Source organism: Camelus ferus, chromosome 7 (genome assembly GCF_009834535.1).
Source record: "Camelus ferus isolate YT-003-E chromosome 7, BCGSAC_Cfer_1.0, whole genome shotgun sequence".
NCBI lineage: Eukaryota > Metazoa > Chordata > Mammalia > Artiodactyla > Camelidae > Camelus > Camelus ferus.
The window spans coordinates 43,786,938-43,803,470 of NC_045702.1; the positions used below are offsets into that span (position 1 = coordinate 43,786,938).

General features: G+C 37.0%; 1 protein-coding gene across 6 annotated transcripts in view; it reads left to right on the forward strand.

Moving 5' to 3' along the window:
* The window catches only part of SKAP2 (src kinase associated phosphoprotein 2), a 290,965-nt gene that overhangs the window by 252,491 nt on the left and 21,941 nt on the right, over positions 1-16,533 (forward strand). The gene's annotated exons all lie outside the window — the stretch shown is intronic.

Genomic DNA, 16,533 nt, shown 5'->3' on the forward strand with positions numbered 1-16,533 from the left:
TTTTATGTAAGCTATTCATTATTCATGTGACAAATTATTATTAATTATTCATGCAACAGATATTTTATTAGGCAGCTATTATATGTCAGGCACTGTGCTAGGCACTAGGGAATGAGTGTTGACCAATATAACTCAGAGTTTGTTAAACAGAAATATAGAATATAACAAAATACTCAATAAGAAATAGTTTTGAAAAGTACTCAGAGACTGAAGACAGACTGATGAGAGCCAAAGTTCAAAGCCTGGTCTATGCCAGTAGATGAGATATCTGAAAAGACCTATTCATTCAGTGCTACCCATACCCAGTGAGCAAAACGTCATTCTGAACACCACCTAAAGAGCATTCTGAAGATGAAAGTAAAATGACTAAGGTCAGGGAGTTCATTAAATGAAGACCCTTGAAAAATGTTTAGAAGTGGTAACTTGGTATATTTGGAAGAGGCATATTTATGTCATAGAGAAAGAGGGGAATGTATATTCATGAAAGGATTTAAGAAAGAGTTAACAAGACAGAAAAAGACTTTTAACAACAGCCGCCAAGCCCCCTCAGCATTTAAATCTTTTCTACTTTTTTGCCCTAACAACAACAGAAATAGACTTTCCAAAGGAAGTGGTGGAAGAAACCCCGTTGCTTGAGACATTAAAAACCAGATGGTCCAAAGCCCCAGAAAATACTCATGTGGGATCAATCCTTCACTGGGTGAAAGCAAAGGGACCAGACCAGCGGAAAAGAAAGATTTACTTTTCCTTGGACTTGTCCTTACTTTTTTAGCTCTTCTCGTGCTCTCAGGGCGCTGTGTGCTGACTTGCATTAGAGTTGGCCACCCCGGGATTGGGCATCTCTTCTGCTGTCTCCAAGTATCGCGAGTTTATCAGGTTTACTTCCTACCCCTACGAGAGTGCTGTGTGCCCTGGGTTCTGGACGCTCCTCCTGCACAGTGATTTTGCATTTGCTTCTGTTAAAGCCCCAGGAGTTTCACAATTTTTATGTTAAATTTCTTGGCTTGGATATCCCATGCTTGAGGGGACTATATATTTGGATCTCACATTGAACAGGCGTGGGGTTTTGATTTCTCACAGGAAACCCTTTCCCTCCCACTCTAATCACCACTGTCCGGAACCCTGAAAAGAGAAAAAGCTTCCTTGTGGTTTCTTTGGGCTGATGGGGGTCTTGCTTCCAGCTTCCTCCTTCTCATAGGCCTAAGATCGTGTCTCCTATATCCCTGAAGATGTTAGAACAGTAGTTTCAACCCCACCCTGTAAATGGGCAGTATTCCCCTTTGAGCAAGTGGAGGAGACAGGTCTGTCTCAGCCTGGCTGACCGTTTTCCTAGAGGTTGGATTCCTAGTTACAAGTAATCAATTACTGCAAAAACACTAGAGACTTAGCTTAATTATAAGTGTTTGATTTATAAACTAATTCAAGTCAAATAAACAAAAATTTGAGTACATATTATAAGCAAGGCTCCATGCTGGGTGTCTAATTTCCTGTCTCCTGAGTACTAATGGGCTTTATACTCTTAATATTAATTACTTCTTGACAAGAAATTTTGTTGAATTTATGGCAGAAGAGATCTTAAATGGCTGCTGAATTTATGAAGTAAATGATCCTAAATGGCTGAATCGTATTCCTATTTAGGGAAAAAATGACATTTGTAGATATGAAGAATTACTCAAGGTAGCAATCCAGCCAGATCCAGATGTATACTTTGGTTTTATAAGCTAACAGTAATACAGATGTGCATTTGAGGTCATGTCAGATGAGGTGTTAATGTGGCTATATGAGAGTATGTCTTAAAAATGGGGTTGGCATTCCAATCAAATGAAGTCCTTCTAATTTAAATAACGTATTTTATTCCCTATGCCGATCAATCATTTTCTTTCCCAGAAAGTCAAACCAGTTTTTGCACTATTGATTTGTAAAACTTACATGATACAAACGTTATGTGGCAGAAGTTGTTTGTTATTAAGAGAGAGGATATCACCTCAAAGAAACTTGTCATCTGGAAATAGAGAAAAATCACACAAAATAATTTTATATGTATCATGGCTTTTTCACTGTTGGCTACGTTGTGACAGTTGATTTCATATTAAATATTAACAGTATTTTGTTTATGCTTGAATGTGCTACAGTAGAATGTAGATTTTAGTCAGAACCTTCCTGGTTAGAAAGTGTATTATTCCAGTAAATGATACACTTGTGGGCCAATTGTAAAGACTGTAGAAGTTATACATCTAAGAAAATTAGGCTACCACTTTGGTGTCAAAATTTTGAAGTTTTATTTTACCCTTGAATCATACGAAGTTATTGTTTATGAAAGTCAGAAGTGGTAGAATATTGGGAATTTCATTTTGTACAGATAGGAACAGTTCTTATCAATAGGTATGGCTTTAGTGAATCATGGATATTACCATAAAGGCGTGATTATAATGAACAAGCTTTGGAAACAGCTAATCTGTCCCTGGAAAGAGTTGTTGGCCTTCTGATACAGGAAGCAAATTAGGGTTTGTATTTCTCATTTTTAAGAACACTAATACAAAAACAAACAAACAAATAAACAAAACCATCAGTATATTTGTGTTCCTTGTAGCGGTATAACAAGTCCTATTTGTAAATTTTTTTATGTAATTTTGTTGACATCTGTTTTTAAAAAGCCTCCCTGACTTGTGCCAAAGCTTTCGCATTTGTGAAGTGTGTCAATGATTTGTTTTGTTTTGATATTACTTTTCAATATATGACTATACCCATGAGACAGGCTCCTGCTGAATTTTTGGTTACTATGTCATCAGTGCTATGAGTGCACACTGTCAGTTGTTTAAACATTGTTGAATCCACTGTGAGCTGGCAAGAAGCATCTGGGAGCCAGACTTTTCCTGTGGACACATGCCAAGTAGTGTATTGTATTTCCTCACTAAAGTGAACTATATTGAGATAATTTTTCTTCTTGAGTTTTTTTAATCCAGAAATTATTTTCCAAGTTAAGAGAAAATCATATGATAAAATCATTTGTAACTACCTGAATTCTACAATAGCTGGTAGAGAATTACTTTTAGTTAGAGTAGGTATAAATAAGTCATGCAATTAAATTGCCTTCAGATAGTTAACATTCTTCTCCTACTTAGACTGTTCAGGAAAGTTAGTATGTCACTTCACGTATTCTATTTATATCAATGATTTACTCTAAGGAGGGGCAATAAACACTGAATGACCCTTTAAGTAGTATAGTTGGGCATGCCATTAAATTTACATGTTTGATTGCATTATTTAATTAGGTAGAAATAAACCCTAAATTGCATTTTAATATACACAATTATAGCATACCATTAATCTTAACTAAAAATTGCCAGGAAAAGTTTGTAAAATGTCATGTTTAACTTAAAAAAATCTAAATAGTTGTGATTTGGGGATGAGAAGACAAGAATGCTTTGTCATACTGGAAAACAGGCTGGGGGTTCATCTTGGAGCACTGACACTGCCTAGACTCTAGGCCCCTATAGTGACAGGGATTTGTCTTTCTAGAGTGGATATATTTACTCCATCTGCTACCCTGGGATACTGTTGGGTGAGACCCTAACAGGTAATTAGTTTGCCCGCCATGTACATTAAAAATACCCCAACTCGTACACAAGAACAGACGTTTTGTTTATGTTGGCCTTATGTCTGCAATCTAAGTATGAGACACTTTGTAAAGGAGAGTTCAACCTGTACCTTTAGGGGCCAAAACTGAGCAAGTGTGTTGTTTTTTTAAGTTCAGATTTTTATTCTTCTGTACTTTGAAGAACATCAGATACTATTTTGCAGGAATGAACATCAAGACCTCCATCAAAGGAACTTTGCATGCCTAACTCCCCTCCTTGCCCCTGCACGGTGCACCTTGCTTCTTTTGGCAACTCCACCTTGTAGAAATATCCTAGTTCTAGAAGATCTCTCATTGTCTAGGCATGATAACATACTTTAGCATAAATTTATGTGTCAAAAAAACCTCTCACCTTACAATTGAAAATGCTTTAAAAACATAATTCTGAAAGTCAATGCACAGCCCCTCTTAGGTACATGAAAATTTGTATTTTGAGAGTGCCATTCTATTGTACTATGTAAAGTGCTTTAATTTACTGCATTTTTCATGTCTCCCCACAGTCAGACCTGGTGAGGAACTATAGCTATCTTATTCAGGATTAATCAATCTTCTCGGGCTCCTGGCTAGGACAGAAGCTGCTCTCGGCTCTGCTTGCTTCAGGGCTTGGCCCTATTCTGTTTTTTCATCATATTCAGTCTCTGAGAGGGAGGTGATGGGAGATGATTTTTCCATTTGCAAGCTGCCTTCCAACTGAAAGAAAAATAGAGGGGGCAAATGCCAAGCTTTTCACTTTCTGCGGCCGTTACAAACATGACTCTTCCCTGTTTTTCAGCAGTGTACACTATTTTTCAAGGGAACTATATATATATATTTTTAGACTGTCAGAGTTAGCCAAGTTATTCTGTCATTGAAGAGTGTTAAAAATAAGAGTATATGTCAATATGACATCATGAATATTAACGTTCTCATAAGTTGCATGTAATGGCAATAGGTGAAAGTGCTTTTTAATTAACAAATACAGGAACAAGTGATCTGTGCAAGGTACTGCATTGCAAGGGAAGAAAAAGCATAGTCCTTCTGAACTTGGGCTCTGGAGGCAGGCTGCCTGGGTTCAAATCCTGACACTGCTTCTTATAGCTGTGTTATGCTAAGCAAGTTACTGAAATGTTTCTATGCCACTGTTTATTCATCTGAAAATGGAAATAACAGCAGTACCTTCCTCATAGGGTTTTGGGGATTGAATGGAATTTGTGTGTATAGTGGCTAGCATGGTGCCTGGTGCACAGTAAATCCTTAGGTTACTGTGTAATCACTGTTATTATAAATCTTCGGTGTTCTGGTCATTGTATTGGCCACTTCAGCTCATTTTATACTCACAATAATTCTCTAAGGTAGATTTTGTATTTCTGTTTTCCAGATTGAAAATTGGGGTTCAGAGAATTTAATTAGCTTATCTAAGTTTGTACAGCTGGTGAAAGAGGGTAGTATGAACTTCTGGAATATGAATTTTATTTGCATTTCTGTAGTTCCATTGTATCTTTGGGATTAAAATGGGATTAATTTCTGCTTTACTAATTTGATTATAATTAATTTTACATTAGTATTAGTTAGTGAAATATGCCTATATTTAAAGTTTAAAAGGCAAGTGGCATTTGAAGATACAATGTTCCAATTAATTTACATTGAAATAATGGTAGAACACAAACCAATTGAAACTTTATTTAAAAGAAAGCCTCAGAAGACATGGCTCTAGGTCAGTAGTTCTCAAAGTGTGGTTCTATGTGCTGGGAACTTGTTTGGGCCCACCCCAGATCTACTGTTTCAGAAACTCTGTGGGTGAGGCCCTGCAGTCTGGGTTTTAATAAGCCCTCCAAGTGACTGTGATGTCTGCTGAAGTTTGAAAACCACTAGTCTAGGTAAACCACACATCATGGTGATCCACCAGGGATACTGATGTAGCTCCTAATATCTAGTCCCCAACTGGAAATTACATATTGCAAAGGGAGCATGAAGTGGTAATAAAAAGATGCCAGCTATTTGATAAATGCCCTATAAATATTAAATAGTCAATATTGTGTGCCCGATCACTTCCATTCCTTGGCTTCTAAGCAGCTGGTGGGTATTACTTTCAGGCACATCCAGTTGAGCCTAAAGGATGGGGGGGGGATCGAGAGTGACTCTCTTGCCACCTTCTCAGCTTCTCATGTCTGGGACACACAGAACCAGGGATCAGGATGGCTATTTTTAATATTTAGCAACAAGGAACCTTCAGCTCAGGGGAACTGATAGAGATGGAGGAAAAGCCATAAATAGTCATGAGTATTGCATCTTTTTCTTTCTTCAGATATAGCTTAAATGTGGAAGAAGCATATTAAAAATGAGTGAGGCCAAAGGATATAGGAAATAAATAGGGAAACTGCTGCTATACCCAGATTTAATTGTGAAAAAAATTAGACAAAAGCAGTTGTCATCTTAGAATCTATCACAGCCAGTGAGGACAAAATTGGCCTCCACCAGACATATTTGCCTGGACTTTAGGAAGGCAAATTTCAGAAAACTCAGAGAAAGAATATTCGGCACAAATGTATGGTATTAAAGACAAGTATTTTAAAATATCATTTAATCTCTAAGGATCCCAGTGAGAAAAAAGGGAAACTAAAATATATCATGTCCTTGTGCTAGACTCTATCCAATGAATGAAACTTTTAAAGGGACTTATATTAAGCAATGAAATGGCCAAATAACCAAAGAAGATGTGAACATGACTGAAATTTGTAAATTATGCTAAAGACAACAAAAGGTGTATAACTGCTATCTGGTTTTGTTTGTTTCTGAAATTTATTAGGGTCAGTGATTCAAAGAAAATAATTTAGTTTCTATTTTATTTGCTTCCTTTCTGTCAAGAATTAAAAGATTGGTAAGAGGTAACAGAAGTCCAGGATGGGCAAAGATTCTAATAGAATACCTACCTAGCCAGACTCCATTTTGTTTTCGTTCAACAAATAGTCATAGAAAACATTTTTTGTTCCAGCCCCTGTTTTAGGCTGTGGTAATACAAATATCCCCTGGGGAGTTCACACTTGGAGGAAAGTAGACTAGGAGATAAATATTTATAATATTCCGTGAGAAGAAGAATAATGGAGGCTTGCACTAACTAAGGCTGTGAGAGCGCAAAGTGGCCAGCTACCTGGAGGGGTTTGGGAAAAGCATCCTAAACTGGGGATATTTGAGCTCTGTCTTAAAGGTGAGGAGGAATTTAGTTTGTCTTCTGGTCCAGAGAAGAGTACATCACAAGACAACTTGGGAGTGAAGTCATTGAACTAGTCACTAATTTTGAGGGAAACATGCAGGATGACAGAGACGTTAGGAGTAGGGAGTCTAGTAATTAAATTGTGAACTCTTCACATCAAGTAGGAAATTGTAAAGTCTTAAGTTGAGTTCCCTGCAGTCGTATGTAGAAGATTTACTGCTGGATGATCTTGGGAGATACCCTAGTATGAAAGTGAGGAAGGCAGAATTGGGCAAGAGACGCTGACCCCACAATGCAGCCGACTGACGCCTCAGCTGAACTTTCAGGGAGCTCTGGGGCTGGGATGACAAATCTTGAGGTTTGTGCCAGATTGAGGCAAAGGGACCTGTCTTTACATTCCCAAGTCAGCTAATCATTGATTCCAGGCTGTCCTCTATGAGGGATGTGACCTTGAGTGAGCCAATTCCCTGCAGCTAAGGGCAGGTCCCCATGAGGGACACAGCTGTGAGTCCCAGCAGATGGCTGGGATGGCTGTGTTGGCCCTGAAGAGAGCATATGGGAAGACCACCACATTATACACTACAGGTGGGTTCTGCAAATTCTAGACAGTTTAGGGACTTTGAAATGGACTCCAGAGAAACTACTAAAATAAGGTGTCAAAGAGAGTCTTTCATGCTATCTAGGAGATGAAATAGCAATTACTAGAACCCAACATGGGTTCAAGGAAATGACAGACATATAACAAAGACGATGCCTTCATTGAGGCATTTGGCTAGGATTCTGATGAAATCTTTATAGATATAAGACCATTGGATAACTGACTATACAGTAGTGCCCAAAGGGTGTTGATCAGTTGATTTTGTGAATACTTTATGGCTTAATTCTCAGTATTGTCATCCTGTCATATTCATGACTGCCTTGGGTAAAGATTCACAGGCTATGCTCTCAACAGACCAAAATCACGGATCAAATCTAACAAGATGAAATATGATAGGATATCATACTTGCTCCAAAAATCTAGTTGCACAAGTAAGAGAAAGGAAAGACTTGTCCCCACAGCGAATGGAAAAGCACATGGGGATTTTGGTCAACAGCTCAGTATGAATCAACAGTAATGTGATTCAGTCCTCAGATTGTGTGCTTCAGGAATATAAAATAATTATTAAACAGTGTTCTGGGCGATCAGGATATCAATTTTTTCATGTTGTAGATCAACATTGTTTACATTTTAAACTACAACTACCTTGGAAAGTATATGGCAGTGATTCTCACACTTCTTAATCTCAAGAGCCCTTTTCAATCTTAAAAATTATTGAAGGCCCCCCAAAGTTATTGTTTTTGTGGGTTATGCCTCTCAGTATTTAGTGTATCAGAAATTAAAGCTGAAAAATATTTAAAATGTTTATTAATGAATTTAAAAATCACAATGATAAACTCATTAAATATGAATATTTTTGAAAAATAGATATATTTTCCCCAAATATGAGTGAAAAGAGTGGCATGGTTTACATTTTTGCAAATCTCTTGAATGTCTGTCTTAATAGAAGACATTTAGACTTTCTCATCTGCTTCTGCATTCACTCTGTTGTAATTATGTTGTTTTAGTTTAAGTACAATCAGCATATGAAGAAAATCCAACCTCATACAGATGCATACTAATAGGAAAAGGGAGGTATTTTAATAGTCCTTGCAGGGATTTGTAGCTATTATTCCTTGATACTGTACCCAAACTTTACAAGTGATAGTTAAAGGCTAGTTGCAGTGTGGAATCCAAAACCACATCAATGAACTTTTCATGCACTGTTACAGCGAAATTCAGGGGACCGTCTTACACTTTGCATAGATCTTTTACCTATGCATGCTTTTGTAGCATCAGGCACTGGTCACTTGGAAAATATTGGTTCATTACGTTATGCAGAACTTCTAAATATTGACACAATTATAATACAGTTAAAACAACACATTCATTACTATCACCACTGATCTCATTAGAAAAGTCTTTAAATAGTGAGGAGGTGTCAAGCCTATATTCCAAGATACAAGTTTCTAAAATTCTAATTTTTACTTGAAAGCTGAAATTTTATCATCAGCAATAAATGTCGGTTGTTTCCTTTGAAATAACAAGCCCACTTAGTTCATTTTTGAGAAAATGTCTGCCAGATTCCCAAGTCTGAATAACCATACCTTGTCTGTCAGGCAGGTTATGTCATTCTTTCAAGTAAAAAGTGGTGTTCCATGAAAAAAGCAGCTAGTTCAGCTTGCCATTCAATCTCTTCCACATCTGGAGATGCAGCCGCCATGCTTTCTGCATTCCTCTGACTTTGTCTCACAGAATATTAAAGAGACATGTATTCAAGGTTTATATTAAATGAAAATAATAATTTGTCATCAAGTGAAACTGGCTTGTTTGTTTGTGTTCAATGCTAGTGCTGGACAGTGAAGAATACAGTGACAGTTTGGTGCCACTGTTGATGTATGCCGAGGTGTCAGCAGCTTACCCATCATTGCTCTGCAGCACCGGTGCAAATGTTAACACAATGAAAAAGGCAAATATCTTAATTTTATTATGAAAATAGTTTTGACCTCACAGACCCTCTGCCTCCCAAAAGGGTCTTGGAAACCACGGCTGGTGTGAGGGATATGGAGCCAATAAGTCAGCTGGATGACGGTTCCTCTTACGGACCTGTGATTTTTCTTTCTTAGATTCTTGAAAATGAGGTTAAAGTGCACCTCACGTGAAGAGGATGAGTGTATTTGCATAAGCAGGCAGAGGAAACAGAGCCACAGCCTGTAACAGATGAGCTCTGCATTCACAGATCTGCCTTTTTTCCAAGGTTATGGTTACACAGTTCCTTATAAAACAGCCATGTTGCAATTAAATGATCTTAACACCAACTTATTTATTATTGGGTAGTATTTTTTTACAGAATAAATTTAAAACAAATCAAAATCTAAGTTGAGATTATATAGTTTATTTTCTAAAAGGGGATGGATTTAAAACAGTTTATAATGAAATACATACACATTTGGATAAGAATTGCCTGAGGATAATGAAATATATACACATTTGGGATATTCTTATTAAAAAGGAGAATAAGGAAAAACCAGAAACTGAATAAAGGTTGTCTAGAAAGAGGTGTTAATAGTGTTAATAGTGTTATGGATAGCTCTTCAGTGACTTAATTTTTTTCTTTTTTGCTTATCTCTATTTTCTGACTTCCAGCAATGAACAGATACTGCTTTTGTAACAAGAAAAATCAGAAAAAGGTTAATTTAAATTAAAAAAAAACTTATATGTAGCAAACTATAATTGTACCAGAAATCCAGAGCCGGATAGACGTTACCATAACTGAGAAATAATTTAATTTGGACCTTCTTGGGTTAAAGGGATTTTAATATTACAGAATTTATTATAACCTTTAAAAAGCTCAGAATTTGAGCTTTGTGAAAAGCAGGGTTTCATATTACGGCATACAGTGATTGTCATACATTGGACCAAGGAGGAGTCACCTTTCGTAACTTCCCCACGTCTAGTACTCTTTAGGAGTGGGATGATTTTCTGACTCAGTCACTTCTGAACAGTGGAATCTGACCTAGTAAAACCTTATTTTTCACCTTTGTGCTTTCTCTGCCTGCCATAGCTGCCTGTAGATGATCAAGTCTACATAAGGGGGCTCCTGCTCGTGAATAAAGGAGGACATCTGGAGTGGCTGAAAACTTTTTCAGAAATGTCTGCAATGCATGTTGCATAGAAGGCAGCACAGGGACAGGAGAACAGGGTGCAATTACCGTGGCCTTGGTCCAGTCCTTCAGCACCCCAGTTCGGTTCCCCTTTAATGAAAGGAAGAAGTTAAATTGGTTGATAGCTAAGGTGTCTGTCCCTTCTAAGATTCCCCCAATTCTCTCAAATGAATTTGATTTTTTTCCCCAACATCCCAACCATGATGTACAAGTTTAATGTCTGTGAAAATTTATTATTTTTGCATTTTCAAATTTGTGTATAAGTTACAAATTTTAATATTAGAGTACAGGAATTTACTATACTATAATGGCTTTTTTTTATGCTTTTGAAGTGTAGTGATAACCTTTACATATTAAACCCTGTAATAATACAATGTCAAGGTTGAAAATTGTTATATGATTGAACAACTACTGCTTATTTTATTGCCTTTTATATCATATTAACCTTCTTAGTTACTAAATTAATAAATGGTTGCAAAACACCTAGCTCCTCAGGTAATGAACTTAATACTGCATACTAATTGTGCATTGTTTTACCCTGAAAAATCTGATAATCTCATTGTCCCCAAATCCTGTTCAAAGCCCTATGGGAAAGACAATATTCTTTCTACTTTACAGAGAAGACACTGAGAATTAGAAACAGTGTCAAGGTTACATGAATAGCTATATCTTTAGCAATATGCCCCGGTTTGCTTAATTTCCAGGAGAGTAAACATTGACTCTGTGCCTTTTCAGACATCTTTATCTTTCTGTTCATTTTGAAGTTAATATAATACTAAAAGATACATGCTTGTATCTTTATAAAAATGTATTTTTATTGCTAAAGCTATATGTCAGTCTGTTAAATAGAAGAATCCTTTAGAAGTGTCATATTTTAAGTTCCCAGATTATAGGCCCTTAAGGAACTCACTTTCCTCTTTGTTATAATTTTGAATCCCTTCACCCATATCCCTTTGACTCTACTCTTCCACTTCTTGCACCAGCCTTGTAGCTTGCCCCAGGTCTTGAGAGAGAAGAGTTGAGGTGCCATTTGTGTAAGTCCTTCCTGCGTTTCTCCCTCTTCTTCATCTTACCTCTAGGACTAGCGGGAGGTGTTTTCAGTTGCCCATCCCATCTGTTCCATCTTCTCCCACTCAGGGGCATCTTGCTTGCAACGCCATGGAGCCTGAACCCTTGATGAAATGTGCAGGATAGCCTGTTGCTCTGAAATGTAGGTGAACTTCTTTCAGATCTTTATATGTAGAAAGACTCATCTTTACCATCTACATTCAGCTGTGTTTTCCTTTTAAATAAAGTGAGAAAGAAAAGCTGGCTGGCCTGGAAATAATCCGTTTTCAATTATGAGTTGCATTGGATACATTTACAAAATAGCAAATACTGTGTGCTGGCTTTAGGGACAGTTGGGTGTGTAGAACGTTAGAGGTAGGGAAGGAGAAGTGGAGAATCGAAGGAGAAGAAGATGCGTGTTTGGGGCATCCCAACTTGAAATTCTGTTCCTTAATCATCACTGAAAGGACTGCTTACCCTGAGATATACCTCAAATAGAGAGCTATGGTAGAGTAGAACTTATCCACTTATGTGACAGTGTGTTTTCCAAGTCCACAAACAGCCAATATTCAAATGAAATTTTAGCAAGAAATGTGTCTATAAACTGAAGATTTTAATTAAAATCAAGAAAATGGCACTATGGCTTAGAGCTGGGGCTTCAGTGGCAGATGTGAAAGTTTAAACCACAACTCTTGTTCTCACTGGATGTGTGAACCTGGACAAGTTATTCAAGCTCTGTAAATTTCACTTTTGGGTCCATAAAGAGAATGAAAGTTCCTATTATTAGCTCATAAAATTGTTATGAGAGTTTAGTTATATAATGGATTTAAGTGCATACAGTGTGAACATTTAAGCAATAAATATTAACATTTCTTGTGATAAATAATGCAGTCACGTAATCAGATGAAGCCTGGACAGGTAGAGATCTAAACCCAAGCTTTATTTCCTAGCATAACTTTTGATTCTGTGTTTTCTGTCTTTTCAAATACACTGCAATTCAGTAGAGCTATTTTCTGAAGGTGTTTAGTGAGAAAGGTAATCACTGTGTGAGACAAAAGATTTTCTTGTGTTGTTGTGGTCTTCTCCCTGGAAGACGTGATAAAATCAATCCTCAGCCCTGATGTGAACCTCACAGGCTCTGTTTTGGTGCTAACAAATTGTTTTTAGCCTTTTTCAAGCAATGTCAGCCACATATGTCATTTGCTTATCACTTTTCTTTTTTGGCTATTTAGCCTTAAAAAAAAGAACATTAGTAAGCCAGAAATAGCCATTTTGTAAAAACTGCATAGCTAGACAGATCTGTGATCCTTATTAGGGTAATAATCCATCTGTTATGGAACTGGATCAATTCGTAAATTAAATTGATTAATCTTGCAGGGAAAAAAAGGTCTTGACTTTTCCCACAGTAAGCATTTCCTCAAATGGTAGTCATCCTAAAAAGATTTGGGAATACTCAGTTCTCGGCTATTCTTTCTCTCTTTGCTCAACTCAGAAAAAGGGCTGAATATCTACTAAAAAGAGGAGTGAGAGTAGAGGTAAAGCTTTTAGATTCTCTAGGATCTGCTCCTGGAGGTTTCATATTTTGTAAAGGGTTTAGTGTTAAAACCTTTCAGTGACTATCAGAATATTTTAAATGTTCATTGTTTAGTGTAGTAAATGTATAACTATGTTTTAATTATCTTCCGCGATTAGTTCACTTTATTGTTATTTTCATCATGTCTGATCAAAAAAATCTCCTGATGATTCTTCTAACAATGTGTGATTGGAATAATAACTTCACATGTTGAAGAGTTTTGTGCTGCAGCTGAGAGGCATGTAAATACAAGCTGCTTATTTGCAAGAAGCTTCCAGATTTGCAGTATGATTGCTATGGAAACCACATAATGAAAACCTTATAACCATCTGTGTGGTTTGATGGATTTTATGGCATAGCTGAGCTGTTTTTGTTTACTGTTATTAAGATGTTGAATGGAATATATTAACCCCCTAACATTGACTATTTGAGGTATTAATTAGTATTGTATAACAACATCGTGCCTCAACCCCCAAATAAAAAATTTAATAATAAACCTAAATAAAATGATATGTGTGTATATTTCTATTATGTTGTGAAGGCGATTATTGCCTAGAATTTTGGTTACTTACATATTTTTGAATGGTGTGGAGAGGTTTGCTCTGTTAATAAATGAATATAGTAGTATAATTTATTTTCATGATTTTTGAAGCCATTTGTTCACTTAGTATTTATTGAACATCTCCCTTGTACCAGATTCTATTCAAGATTCAGTCTGTTTTTTTTCCCAAAGATTCAAAAAGAACACACACACCAAATTTGATTTTGTTGTCTTTTATATAGAAGCTGTTTGTACCGTTAGGCCAAGATAAAATGAGTTGTTTGACTGCTATTAAGAAAAATGATTTATGAAACGCAGAAGGCTTTAACCTAAAAATATCAGTACTAGATTTGAAAAGGGGAAAGGAGGTGTTTCTAATGAGCATTTCATCCTCTAAAATACTTCTTATTAAGCATCTCACATGGATTTCAATTTGGTTACTTCACAGTAAATATTCAGACTTAAATATTTTTAATATCATTCTGAAAATTTAAGAATGCATTGTGCGTATTATAGCACTTAAATTTTAATAAAATAAGAAATTCTTAGTAATAAATTCTCCTAAATCCATTGAGAACTTTGCTACGAGCAGAGTTTTTCCCATTTAATTACTGTCATCAGTTTGCATGGTATCTTGATACTGACTTTGGGTGGTGAGTCTAAATCCCATAGTCTCTTCTTAAGAGCCAAGAAAAGAGCTTTCTGTATTGACGTGATTATAGCTTTTGACTTGAGGACAAATGCCCTTAACTATTTTTTAATTTACTTCTTACTGTTGAATTTGTGACCAAATTGGAAGAGAGAGAATGCTGGGGAGAGTGTGAAATGTAAAGAAAGCTTTCTCCTTCACCTTTAAAAAAAATAAACCATCTGTAAAATGAGTAGCTTGAATTAAATGACTGTAAATGTCCCTAATATCTTTAAATTTTGTATGAAAACACCCTACTAACCCATTAGTGATAACTGGTCCTTGAGGTTTGGCCTAAGTGAGATAATTGTTGAAGAGAAAAGACAGGATTTAACATTAGAGTTTTTATTAGGTCTTCTATGTATTACTTGAGTGAACCATATTAAATTGCCAATATTAGGGTCAACTTAATACGTATAAAGTGCCAGTGACTGCCAGCTGTTCCTTACATTGGAGCTTTCATTCTTTTGTTTGAATTGAGTTACAAAAATTTGAAATAATTGTAATTGTCTTAAAAGTACAGTAAGGATCAAGCTAGATTTAAATGCTGGTTTTTATTAATCACCACTTTAAAATTTGCATGAGACTTCTCAATTTACATCTGCAGTCCTGACCTCTCTACAAAGCTTTCCAGTTGCCCCTAGACATTTCCTCTGGATCACCCTACCAATATTATTAAACCTCTCCTGTCAGAAACACAACTCCTTGTGCGAAATAGCTTATCTTGGCTATTGTTTTTTTAGTAATGCTGTTCCCATTTCTCAGTTAACGAAGCTCAAAACCTGAGTCTTCGTTGGTTGCTCGTTCTTTTCTCTTAGCCCTCCACATCGAGACAGGCGCAGAGTTTATCTCTTGTAGCTCCTTTTCCTCTCCAAACCGTCTCCTCATTTCCTCTGACCCTGCCGTTCAGGACTGACTTTCCCCTTAGCTAGACGGGGAGTGGTCTCTCTCCCCACGTCCCTCCTCTAGGCTGTCTGGGACAAGGGGATCAGATGGCTGTTCCTCCAAACAGCTTCATCCCACCCTTTCTCTGCTCAGAAATGTTCTGGGGCTCTTAGTCCCCACCAGACCTGTAAAAGTTGAGTTCCACAGCAGAATGTTCATGGATCTTCAACAGTCTGTCCAAACCACCAGCGTTCTCTGGCCATCCTGCTCTTCCCCTACGAGAACCACATTCTTTAGCTAAAATAAATATGCTCATGCCTTGTTCTTTTGTTCATGCGTCTCCCTCTGTCTGGAAATTTCCTTCTTCCCATCCCTCCTTATTCAGATTCTCTCCATCCCTCAGAGCCTTCATGGTGTCCCCAGCTGGGCAGTTTCTCCTCTGCCCTCCTTCAGTACCTTATACCTCACGTGTCAGGCTTTGTGCCCTGTGTCACATTTTCCTTTAGGTCCTGTCTTCTGTTCCCTCTAGGCTGTCCGCTTACTGAAGGCAGAGGCTTCCTACTACCTCTGCTTTTCTGGTAGGACCTCTCTCCCTTACAGGTAGTTAATACCCAATGAAGATTTATCTGTCAAATTATTTAATAGTCATAATGACTGTATTTGTATTTTTTACACATTTTTCTTTAAAGTTCTAGATTTTCCTTGGAATTATGATTCTTTTGAACCCAGTTTTTCCTTGACATGCCATTTTGTTCATATGTCCTGCCTTAAATATTTTTAAATTGTGTATGACTCCTTAGGTGGTGGAATTGATCTTGTAATAAACATTTCTTTGATGTAAAAGAATTAAATAGTCCACTGACTCTGTTTAAAACTCTTCTCATTTAATCTTATCATTTTTCTTCCTGTAACTTGGGGAAGGAATGCGATGGGAGGGTGTGGACATAATATAGGTCAGGCACTGAATGTATACAGGATAAAGAACTTGGACTTTGTAATCACAAACCTCAGTTTGAAAAGCAAACATCGGAAGCTTCTTTGCCTTTCTGAGTCCCATTTTCTTGTCTGTGACATGAATATTTAGAAATGATTTACCTATGAAATCTCTCAACCAGTTACTAACCAGGCCCGACCCTGCTTAGCTTCCAGGATCAGACAAGATCGGGCACGTCCAGGGTGGTGTGGCTGTAGACTATCTGTGAAATCTCAACATCTGCTCTAGTGTCTGACA